Source organism: Nerophis ophidion, linkage group LG28, assembly GCF_033978795.1.
Source record: "Nerophis ophidion isolate RoL-2023_Sa linkage group LG28, RoL_Noph_v1.0, whole genome shotgun sequence".
NCBI classification, from domain to species: domain Eukaryota; kingdom Metazoa; phylum Chordata; class Actinopteri; order Syngnathiformes; family Syngnathidae; genus Nerophis; species Nerophis ophidion.
Window position 1 is genome coordinate 24384718 of NC_084638.1, and position 13700 is coordinate 24398417.

Sequence of the window (13700 nt, forward strand, 5' to 3'; positions counted from 1 at the left end):
GTAACTTACTTCACCGAGTATTATTTATTTATTTTTATTGTGATTACTTATGGAGTATATTGTCAATAAATTGAGAACTGGAAGTGAACAAAAGTTTTAGCAACTGTTATGTAAAAGAAAAGGGTAAGATTAAATGAGCTCTGCTTCTTCCTAGTCCTTTTCCAACATGTTGAAAAGACAAACTGGAAATTGTGATGTACCATGTTGCATGTGTGATGTATCATGTTGTATGTATGCATGTGTGATGTATCATGTTGTATGCATGCATGTGTGATGTATCATGTTGTATGCATGCATGTGTGATGTATCATGTTGTATGCATGCATGTGTGATGTATCATGTTGTATGCATGCACGTGTGATGTATCATGTTGTATGCATGCACGTGTGATGTATCATGTTGTATGCATGCACGTGTGATGTATCATGTTGTATGCTTGCACCTGTGATGTATCATGTTGTATGCTTGCACCTGTGATGTATCATGTTGTATGCTTGCACCTGTGATGTATCATGTTGTATGCTTTCACCTGTGATGTATCATGTTGTATGCATGCATGTGTGATGTATCATGTTGTATGCATGCATGTGTGATGTATCATGTTGTATGCATGCATGTGTGATGTATCATGTTGTATGCATGCATGTGTGATGTATCATGTTGTATGCATGCACGTGTGATGTATCATGTTGTATGCATGCACGTGTGATGTATCATGTTGTATGCTTGCACCTGTGATGTATCATGTTGTATGCTTGCACCTGTGATGTATCATGTTGTATGCTTGCACCTGTGATGTATCATGTTGTATGCTTGCATGTGTGATGTATCATGTTGTATGCATGCATGTGTGATGTATCATGTTGTATGCATGCATGTGTGATGTATCATGTTGTATGCATGCATGTGTGATGTATCATGTTGTATGCATGCATGTGTGATGTATCATGTTGTATGCATGCATGTGTGATGTATCATGTTGTATGCATGCATGTGTGATGTATCATGTTGTATGCATGCATGTGTGATGTATCATGTTGTATGCATGCATGTGTGATGTATCATGTTGTATGCATGCATGTGTGATGTATCATGTTGTATGCATGCATGTGTGATGTATCATGTTGTATGCATGCACGTGTGATATATCATGTTGTATGCATGCACGTGTGATGTATCATGTTGTATGCTTGCACCTGTGATGTATCATGTTGTATGCTTGCACCTGTGATGTATCATGTTGTATGCTTTCACCTGTGATGTATCATGTTGTATGCTTGCATGTGTGATGTATCGTGTTGTATGCATGCATGTGTGATGTATCGTGTTGTATGCTTGCATGTGTGATGTATCGTGTTGTATGCTTGCATGTGTGATGTATCGTGTTGTATGCTTGCATGTGTGATGTATCGTGTTGTATGCATGCATGTGTGATGTATCCTGTTGTATGCTTGCATGTGTGATGTATCGTGTTGTATGCTTGCATGTGTGATGTATCGTGTTGTATGCATGCATGTGTGATGTATCGTGTTGTATGCATGCATGTGTGATGTATCGTGTTGTATGCATGCATGAGTGATGTATCATGTTGTATGCATGCATGTGTGATGTATCACGTTGTATGCATGCATGTGTGATGTATCACGTTGTATGCATGCATGTGTGATGTATCATGTTGTATGCTTGCATGTGTGATGTATCATGTTGTATGCATGCATGTGTGATGTATCATGTTGTATGCATGCATGTGTGATGTATCATGTTGTATGCATGCATGTGTGATGTATCATGTTGCATGCATGCATGTGTGATGTATCATGTTGCATGCATGCATGTGTGATGTATCATGTTGCATGCATGCATGTGTGATGTATTATGTTGTATGCATGTGTGATGTATCATGTTGTATGCATGCATGTGTGATGTATCATGTTGTATGCTTGCATGTGTGATGTATCATGTTGTATGCATGCATGTGTGATGTATCATGTTGTATGCATGCATGTGTGATGTATCATGTTGTATGCATGCATGTGTGATGTATCATGTTGTATGCATGCATGTGTGATGTATCATGTTGTATGCTTGCATGTGTGATGTATCATGTTGTATGCTTGCATGTGTGATGTATCATGTTGTATGCATGCATGTGTGATGTATCATGTTGTATGCATGCATGTGTGATGTATCATGTTGTATGCATGCATGTGTGATGTATCATGTTGTATGCATGCATGTGTGATGTATCACGTTGTATGCTTGCATGTGTGATGTATCATGTTGTATGCATGCATGTGTGATGTATCATGTTGTATGCTTGCATGTGTGATGTGTCATGTTGTATGCATGCATGTGTGATTTGTCATGTTGTATGCATGCATGTGTGATGTATCATGTTGTATGCATGCATGTGTGATGTATCACGTTGTATGCTTGCATGTGTGATGTATCATGTTGTATGCATGCATGTGTGATGTATCATGTTGTATGCTTGCATGTGTGATGTGTCATGTTGTATGCATGCATGTGTGATTTGTCATGTTGTATGCATGCATGTGTGATGTATCATGTTGTATGCATGCATGTGTGATGTATCATGTTGTATGCTTGCATGTGTGATGTATCATGTTGTATGCATGCATGTGTGATGTATCATGTTGTATGCATGCATGTGTGATGTATCATGTTGTATGCATGCATGTGTGTTATGTCATGTTGTATGCATGCATGTGTGATGTATCATGTTGTATGCATGCATGTGTGATGTATCATGTTGTATGCATGCATGTGTGATGTATCATGTTGTATGCATGCATGTGTGATGTATCACGTTGTATGCTTGCATGTGTGATGTATCATGTTGTATGCATGCATGTGTGATGTATCATGTTGTATGCATGCATGTGTGTTATGTCATGTTGTATGCATGCATGTGTGATGTATCATGTTGTATGCATGCATGTGTGATGTATCATGTTGTATGCATGCATGTGTGATGTATCATGTATGCATGCATGTGTGATGTATCATGTTGTATGCATGCATGTGTGTTATGTCATGTTGTATGCATGCATGTGTGATGTATCATGTTGTATGCATGCATGTGTGATGTATCATGTTGTATGCATGCATGTGTGATGTATCATGTTGTATGCATGCATGTGTGATGTATCATGTTGTATGCATGCATGTGTGATGTATCATGTTGTATGCATGCATGTGTGATGTATCACGTTGTATGCTTGCATGTGTGATGTATCATGTTGTATGCATGCATGTGTGATGTATCATGTTGTATGCTTGCATGTGTGATGTGTCATGTTGTATGCATGCATGTGTGATTTGTCATGTTGTATGCATGCATGTGTTATGTATCATGTTGTATGCATGCATGTGTGATGTATCATGTTGTATGCTTGCATGTGTGATGTATCATGTTGTATGCATGCATGTGTGATGTATCATGTTGTATGCATGCATGTGTGATGTATCATGTTGTATGCTTGCATGTGTGATGTATCATGTTGTATGCATGCATGTGTGATGTATCATGTTGTATGCTTGCATGTGTGATGTATCATGTTGTATGCTTGCATGTGTGACGTATCATGTTGTATGCTTGCATGTGTGATGTATCATGTTGTATGCTTGCATGTGTGATGTATCATGTTGTATGCTTGCATGTGTGACGTATCATGTTGTATGCATGCATGTGTGATGTGTCATGTTGTATGCTTGCATGTGTGACGTATCATGTTGTATGCTTGCATGTGTTATGTATCATGTTGTATGCATGCATGTGTGATGTATCATGTTGTATGCATGCATGTGTGATGTATCATGTTGTATGCATGCATGTGTGATGTATCATGTTGTATGCATGCATGTGTGATGTATCATGTTGTATGCATGCATGTGTGATGTATCATGTTGTATGCATGCATGTGTGTTATGTCATGTTGTATGCATGCATGTGTGATGTATCATGTTGTATGCATGCATGTGTGATGTATCATGTTGTATGCATGCATGTGTGATGTATCATGTTGTATGCATGCATGTGTGATGTATCATGTTGTATGCATGCATGTGTGTTATGTCATGTTGTATGCATGCATGTGTGATGTATCATGTTGTATGCATGCATGTGTGATGTATCATGTTGTATGCATGCATGTGTGATGTATCATGTTGTATGTGTGATGTATCATGTTGTATGCTTGCATGTGTGATTTATCATGTTGTATGCATGCATGTGTGTTATGTCATGTTGTATGCTTGCATGTGTGATGTATCATGTTGTATGCATGCATGTGTGTTATGTCATGTTGTATGCTTGCATGTGTGATGTATCATGTTGTATGCTTGCATGTGTGATGTATCATGTTGTATGCATGCATGTTCCAAATAAACTCAAACTCAACTCAACTAATAATTGGTCGACATTAAAGTTAACATACTAGACAACTTGTCTTTTAATAGTAAGTCAACAGACAAAAGATCCTAATTTAGTCTGTTGACATATGTAGTAACATAATGTCATTTATATTCTATTATTAGGTCAAAATTATTAAGGACAAGTGGTAAAAAATTGACTATTAATCTACTTGTTCATTGACTGTAAATATCTGCTTATTTTCTGTCAAAACATGTTCTATCTAAACTTCTGTTAAAATGTAATAATCACTTATTTTTCTGTTGTTTGGATACTTTACATTAGTTTTGGATGATACCACAAATTTGGGTATCAATCTGATACCACATGAACACAGAACTCAGGAAATATGTCACTGGACATATTTCCCGAGTTTATAAACATTATATAGATAAATAAAAATAAAAAAACGAAAGAAGATTTGATGGCAAAACATTTTGATGTAAACATAGAAGTACTACTTTTTAGAGGCGGTATAGTACCGAATAGGGTTAATGCAGTTGAGATATGCTCCAACACCCTCCGCGACCCCAAAAGTGACAAGCAGTAGAAAGTGGATGGATGGATAGTATCACGGTACTATACCAATACCGGTATACCGTACAACCTTACTTCTTATATCGTATGATTACTCCGATGGTTTGTAGAAATACACTTAAAACTCTAACAAAAGCACATTTTAACCCCACTTTGACTACAGAGTTCATGTTTGCTACAGTGACGCGTTACTAGCCCTGAAAAACAAACTCCAGACAGCCCAAAACCAAATGATTGGGCTTCTACTCAACCGTCCATCTCGGACTCACATTTCCGCCAACCATTTCCTTAACGTGGGGAGGCTCTTGGTGGCCGACAGAGTACATCTTCTTGCAGTTGGTCTAGTGTACAAGATACACCATACTACTAAAATACCCATGTACCTGTCCAGATACTTCAAAATATATTCACCATTATAACACCAGAGGTAGTTGTACACATCACATTCAACCCAGATCTCACTCCAAAAAAGGTTTGAATTTGTTTGCCTGCAATACCACCAACATGTGGAACTCCCTATCAAAAAGAAAACATATTACAGGTTGCGGCTACTCGTAACTGGGAACATACAAAGCTTTTTACCTATTTGAAATTATATTTCCATCTACTTTCTTGCAGTATTTGTGTCTGCTTTCAACATAGTACTGTGTTATGTGGGAGTTAAAAAAGTAGTTCAACAAAATCAAGCTCAGGCTTTCTTGTAGCAGTGAATGTGTACCGTGATGAAAGTGTACCCTTCCCCAGCAAACTTCTCATAACTCCTTCAATCAATCAATCACACATTGTTACAAACTGAGAGGAACATCAACCTCAAACTCTCTCGTTTTCATGAAGAATCTAAATCAAAGCATTGCATCATCCCCACAAGACAAAGCATCTTCCTATTGAAGAAAAGTGTTATAATGAAATATAAAGTTAGTAAAGATGTGAGAGTAAGAAGTCAACAGACCTGTTCTGTGTAACACAACTTGATGTTTCTTGAAAACAACGTCCAGTAGTTGATGATGTCGCTCCTTCTCTTTTTTTGGACAAAGTTCCTCCTCATACTTTGCTATCGTTCTTTCGCACATTTTCACACAATCACAAGACTTTACACTCACATTTGATCTCTACTTAGCGATGTGTTGATAACGTCCGCGTCTCTTTGTTAGCAGCTAACAAGCTAAGCTAACTAGCGAGCTAAGCTAACTAACAAGCCAAGATAGCAGGAGAAGCGGCACAGTGCTTCTAGCGCATCAAAATGACTTTATCCTTAAAGAAAAAATCAAATATGTATTTTATACGACGTAAATATTTCAAACTGGATAACAAATAATAAGACTGACTTATTAGCGTCCTGCTCACGTCTTTCTCCGTCGATGTGCTTTCACGACAGTTAGCAAACTTGACGTTACAAGGCAGTACTGCTCTGTTCTGCTGCCTTCCGTTTACCCCGGAAGCTGGGAATGACGTCACAGCCGAGTGGACAAAGAGGTAGCTCTATATAAGATATTGCCTGCTGTCACTGTTACCATGCTTTTCTTTTCTCTAATATTTCTTTAAATAACAAAGTGATATAATAGAGTGTCTTGTTTCTAAAAAATAAATTCAAAGTATATCAAACAAAACTTTAATGTTGGGGTTCAGTGGAGCCCTAGTGCGACATTCATTGCAAGGACAAGAGTGAAAGTGCTAAAAATTGTAGCGATACTACTGCCTGATTTTTAAAATCTACCCTTCCACATGTTTTATTGTTGTTCCCTTTTACCCCTAGGTGCTCTATTTTTATGCAAAACATCAATAAAACATTCAGATATCACAGAACGTGATGTCGCAGGAGCTCTGTCATTAAAACAAATCATTAGTCCAGGAAGTGACGTAGTCTTTGCGAATGCGTGGATTAATTGTGTCGGGAATTCATTTCAATTTTTAAAAAGTGTGAAACATTAGTTCTAATACACAAAAGTCTCTTTCTTAAAGTGAAATCCAAATTCTTACATTGTTTTAATGATTTGAATGTATTAAAGGGGAACATTATCACAATTTCAAAAGGGTTAAAAACAATAAAAATCAGTTCCCAGTGGCTTGTTGTATTTTTTGAAGTTTTTTTCTAAATTTTACCGGTCCCGGAATATCCCTAAATAAAGCTTTAAAGTGCCTTATTTTCGCTATCTTCGAAACCACTATCCATTTCCCTGTGACGTCATACAGTGCTGCCAATACAAACAACATGGCGGTTACCACAGTAAGATATAGCGACATTAGCTCGGATTCAGACTCAGTTTTCAGCGGCTTAAGCGATTCAACAGATTACGCATGTATTGAAACAGATGGTCGGAGTATGGAGGCAGATAGCGAAAACGAAACTGAAAAAGAAACTGAAGCTTTTGAGCGAATAGCTATTGACGCTATTCGGCCATAGCGTGTGTGTACCTAATGAAGTGGCCCATAGCATGGCTGCCTTATTAGCATCGCCGGTAAAATGTGCGGACCAAACGATCAGGACTTTCGCATCTTGTGACACTGGAGCAACTTAAATCCGTCGATTGGTAAGTGTTTGTTTCACATTAAATATGGGTATCTAGTTTCAAATGTACATACAGCTAGCGTAAATAGCATGTTAGCATCGATTAGCTGGCAGTCATGCCGTGACCAAATATGTCTGATTAGCACATAAGTCAACAACATCAACAAAACTCACCTTTGTGATTTGGTTGACTTAATGGTTGCAAATCCATCTGCAGGTTATCCATACATGTCAGTGCCATGTCTGTCTTAGCATCGCCGGTCAAATGTGGAGACACTTTGGTACATTCAATGGGGGTCTGGCGGCAGATTTCTTGCCAGTGGTGCAACTTGAATCCCTCCCTGTTAGTGTTGTTACACCCTCCGACAACACACCGACGAGGCATGATGTCTCCAAGGTTCCAGAAAATAGTCGAAAAAACGGAAAATAACAGAGCTGAGACCCGGTGTTTGTAATGTGAAAATGAATATGGCGGGTGTGTTACCTCGGTGACGTCATGTTCTGACGTCATCGCTAAAAGACCGATAAACAGAAAGGCGTTTAATTTGCCAAAATTCACCCATTTAGAGTTTGGAAATCAGTTAAAAAAATACATGGTCTTTTTTCTGCAACATCAAGGTATATATTGACGCTTGCATAGGTTTGGTGATAATGTTCCCCTTTAATTCAATCTTGGAAGATTGTACAAAACAATAAAAATCCCTCAAATTACTATATTTATTGGAATGATTTAAGTGGTTTTAAATAAGCACCTGTAAGTTTATCATATTTACTTTTATTTCAACGGGTTTGTTTTTAGGAGGATTGGATTTTATGTGATGTTTTGAAATATTAAAAAAACATTGACTCATATTATACCGAACGTAACTTAATGTGTCTATACATTGTTTATGTATGTTTGAATTGTTCAATGAAAAATTAAATACATACTCAGAAGCAAAACTTAAAAAAAATAGTGACAAAAATGAGCAGAAGCATTTCGATCATAAGAAGTGCCTATTTTTGAACTAACACAACTACAAAGCAAGTTATACAATCCCTTGTATTGTTACATCTTGACTCCTGCCCAACAATCTGCTCTAATGCATCTAAACAAGATCTGAATCAAATCCAGCTTACCCAAAACAGAGCAGCCAGACTAGCTCTCCATTGCTCATTTAGGACCGGCATTGAGATCATGCATCATGAATTGTGTTGGATGACACTTGCTGAAAGACTAGCGTGTAGTTTGATTCTATTTTTAAAAAACATCTATACATACCTTCATGTCTGTATTCTCAGCTGTTGCTTGCTAGTGATAGTCACAACTATGGTACCACGGTCACAACTACGGTACCAGGTTAGTGACAGTCACAACTATGGTACCAGGCTAGTGACAGTCACAACTATGGTACCACGGTCACAACTACGGTACCAGGTTAGTGAAAGTCACAACTACGGTACCAGGTTAGTGACGGTCACAACTATGGTACCAGGCTAGTGACAGTCACAACTATGGTACCACGGTCACAACTACGGTACCAGGTTAGTGAAAGTCACAACTACGGTACCAGGTTAGTGACGGTCACAACTATGGTACCAGGCTAGTAACAGTCACAACTATGGTACCAGGCTAGTGACAGTCACAACTACGGTACCATGGTCACAACTATGGTACCAGGCTAGTGACAGTCACAACTATGGTACCACGGTCACAACTATGGTACCAGGCTAGCGACAATCACAACTATGGTACCACGGTCACAACTACGGTACCAGGTTAGTGACGGTCACAACTATGGTACCAGGCTAGTAACAGTCACAACTATGGTACCAGGCTAGTGACAGTCACAACTATGGTACCAGGCTAGCGACAATCACAACTATGGTACCACGGTCACAACTACGGTACCAGGTTAGTGAAAGTCACAACTACGGTACCAGGTTAGTGACGGTCACAACTATGGTACCAGGCTAGTGACAGTCACAACTAAGGTACCAGGCTAGTGACAGTCACAACTATGGTACCACGGTCACAACTATGGTACCAGGCTAGTGACAGTCACAACTATGGTACCACGGTCACAACTATGGTACCAGGCTAGTGACAGTCACAACTATGGTACCACGGTCACAACTACGGTACCAGGCTAGTGACAGTCACAACTATGGTACGAGGCTAGTGACAGTCACAACTATGGTACGAGGCTAGTGACAGTCACAACTATGGTACCACGGTCACAACTATGGTACCAGGCTAGTGACAGTCACAACTATGGTACGAGGCTAGTGACAGTCACAACTATGGTACCAGGCTAGTGACAGTCACAACTATGGTACCACGGTCACAACTATGGTACCAGGCTAGTGACAGTCACAACTATGGTACGAGGCTAGTGACAGTCACAACTATGGTACCACGGTCACAACTATGGTACCAGGCTAGTGACAGTCACAACTATGGTACCAGGCTAGTGACAGTCACAACTATGGTACCACGGTCACAACTATGGTACCAGGCTAGTGACAGTCACAACTATGGTACCACGGTCACAACTATGGTACCAGGCTAGTGACAGTCACAACTATGGTACCAGGCTAGTGACAGTCACAACTATGGTACCACGGTCACAACTATAGTACCAGGCTAGTGACAGTCACAACTATGGTACGAGGCTAATGACAGTCACAACTATGGTACCAGGCTAGTGACAGTCACAACTATGGTACCACGGTCACAACTATGGTACCAGGCTAGTGAAAGTCACAACTATGCTACCACGGTCACAACTATGGTACCAGGCTAGTGACAGTCACAACTATGGTACGAGGCTAGTGACAGTCACAACTATGGTACCACGGTCACAACTATGGTACCAGGCTAGTGACAGTCACAACTATGGTACCAGGCTAGTGACAGTCACAACTATGGTACCACGGTCACAACTATGGTACCAGGCTAGTGACAGTCACAACTATGGTACCACGGTCACAACTATGGTACCAGGCTAGTGACAGTCACAACTATGGTACCAGGCTAGTGACAGTCACAACTATGGTACCACGGTCACAACTATAGTACCAGGCTAGTGACAGTCACAACTATGGTACGAGGCTAGTGACAGTCACAACTATGGTACCAGGCTAGTGACAGTCACAACTATGGTACCACGGTCACAACTATGGTACCAGGCTAGTGAAAGTCACAACTATGCTACCACGGTCACAACTATGGTACCAGGCTAGTGACAGTCACAACTATGGTACCACGGTCACAACTATGGTACCAGGCTAGTGACAGTCACAACTATGGTACCAGGCTAGTGACGGTCACAACTATGAGACCAGGCTAGTGACAGTCACAACTATGGTACCAGGCTAGTGACAGTCACAACTATGGTACCAGGCGAGTGACAGTCACAACTACGGTACCAGGCTAGTGACAGTCACAACTATGGTACCAGGCTAGTGACAGTCACAACTATGGTACCAGGCTAGTGACAGTCACAATTATGGTACCAGGCTAATGACAGTCACAACTATGGTACCAGGCTAGTGACAGTAACAACTATGGTACCAAGCTAGTGACAGTCACAACTACGGTACCAGGCTAGTGAAAGTCACAACTACGGTACCAGGCTAGTGACAGTCACAACTACAGTACCAGGCTAGTGACAGTCACAACTACGGTACCAGGCTAGTGACAGTCACAACTACGGTACCAGGCTAGTGACAGTCACAACTATGGTACCATGGTCACAACTATGGTACCAGGCTAGTGACAGTCACAACTACGGTACCAGGCTAGTGACAGTCACAACTACGGTACCAGGCTAGTGACAGTCACAACTATGGTACCAGGCTAGTGACAGTCACAACTACGGTACCACGGTCACAACTATGGTACCAGGCTAGTGACAGTCACAACTATGGTACCAGGCTAGTGACAGTCACAACTATGGTACCAGGCTAGTGACAGTCACAACTATGGTACCAGGCTAGTGACAGTCACAACTACGGTACCATGGTCACAACTATGGTACCACGGTCACAACTATGGTACCAGGCTAGTGACAGTCACAACTATGGTACCAGGCTAGTGACAGTCACAACTATGGTACCAGGCTAGTGACAGTCACAACTATGGTACCAGGCTAGTGACAGTCATAACTACGGTACCATGGTCACAACTATGGTACCAGGCTAGTGACAATCATAAATATGGTACCACGCTAGTGGCAGTCACAGCTACGGTACCACGGTCACAACTATGGTACCAGGCTAGTGACAGTCACAACTACGGTACCATGGTCACAACTATGGTACCAGGCTAGTGACAGTCACAGCTACGGTACCACGGTCACAACTATGGTACCAGGCTAGTGACAGTCACAACTACGGTACCAGGCTAGTGACAGTCACAACTATGGTACCAGGCTAGTGACAGTCACAACTACGGTACCATGGTCACAACTATGGTACCAGGCTAGTGACAATCATAAATATGGTACCACGCTAGTGACAGTCACAGCTACGGTACCACGGTCACAACTATGGTACCAGGCTAGTGACAGTCACAACTACGGTACCATGGTCACAACTATGGTACCAGGCTAGTGACAGTCACAGCTACGGTACCACGGTCACAACTATGGTACCACGCTAGTGACAGTCACAGCTACGGTACCACGGTCACAACTATGGTACCAGGCTAGTGACAGTCACAACTACGGTACCATGGTCACAACTATGGTACCAGGCTAGTGACAGTCACAGCTACGGTACCACGGTCACAACTATGGTACCAGGCTAGTGACAATCATAAATATGGTACCAGGCTAGCCCTAAGAGGTGCTCTCACCCGTCTTCAACCCAAAAGTGATGTTTTGAAAAAGACTGTAATGTATGGGGTAATCACTTACTGGAATCCACTTCCACAATATCTGCTATCAATCACCAGCATAGTGGCTTTTAAGAATAGACTAAAAGGAGAGGTATTGCGGAAATAGATTATTCTAGATTGTACCTATGGTCATGACTGTTTTTATTGACTATTTTATTGATTATGGGATAAGCAGTAGAAAATGGATGGAAGGTACTTTTTCGTTACTTATTGTTTGTCTTTGGTAGATTAATGTGTATATTTTAAGCCATTGGTTCTTTGTTTCAGTTTTGCAAAAATATATTTATCTATTTTTATATTGCTATATTTATCTTTGGTATGAACATTATTATGTAACATATATTTTTTTGTTGTTGTTTGCTGTTGCTATTTATGTATTATGACATTTTATGAGTTGATCATGTTGTACTGCATTTTAACCTTTTGTTTTGTGATTGTGTGTTGTTATTGCCTGGACCCCAGGAAGAATTGTCTCCACTGCGGTGTAGACTAATGGGGATCCTAAATAAACTCAACTGGTTAGCAAATAAACTCTTATATTGACATAAATAAATTAAGTAGTAGTCTAGTCTCATGTTTTAACATTGTTAACTAGTCTCATGTTTCTAACATTAACAAGTCGTCTAGACTCATGTTTTAACATTGTTAACTAGTCTCATGTTTCTAACATTATTAACGAGTCGTCTAGTCTCATGTTTCTAGCATTAGTAACTCGTAGTCTAGTGTTCCTAACATTAACTAGTAGTCTAGTCTCTTGTTTCTAACAATATCCACTAGTAGTTCAGTGTCATGTTTCCAACATTATTAACTAGCAGTATTGTCTCATGTTAACATTAACCAGTAGTCTAGTATCATGTTTCTGACATTACCAAGTTGTCTAATCTCATGTTTCTAACATCATTAACTAGTAGTCTAGTCTCATGTTTTAACATTGTTAACTAGTCTCATGTTTCTAACATTATTAACGATTCGTCTAGTCTCATGTTTCTAACATTGTTAACTAGTCTCATGTTTCTAACATTAATGAGTCGTCTAGTCTCATGTTTTAACATTGTTAACTAGTCTCATGTTTCTAACATTATTAACGAGTTGTCTAGTCTCATGTTTTAACATTAACTAGTCTCATGTTTCTAACATTATTAACGAGTCGTCTAGTCTCATGTTTCTAGCATTAGTAACTCGTAGTCTAGTGTTTCTAACATTAACTAGTAGTCTAGTCTCATGTTTCCAACAATATCCACTAGTAGTTCAGTGTCATGTTTCCAGCATTATTAACTAGCAGTATTGTCTCATGTTGTTAACATTAAGTAGTAGTCTAGTATCATGTTTCTGACATTACC

The 13700-nt window shown here is 40.0% G+C and overlaps 2 protein-coding genes across 8 annotated transcripts in view; one reads left to right on the top strand and one right to left on the bottom strand.

The window, feature by feature from the left end:
* The window catches only part of LOC133545526 (gastrula zinc finger protein XlCGF57.1-like), a 403569-nt gene that overhangs the window by 269752 nt on the left and 120117 nt on the right, over positions 1–13700 (top strand). The window lies entirely within an intron of this gene.
* The window catches only part of LOC133545530 (zinc finger protein 135-like), a 129988-nt gene that overhangs the window by 20496 nt on the left and 95792 nt on the right, over positions 1–13700 (bottom strand). The window lies entirely within an intron of this gene.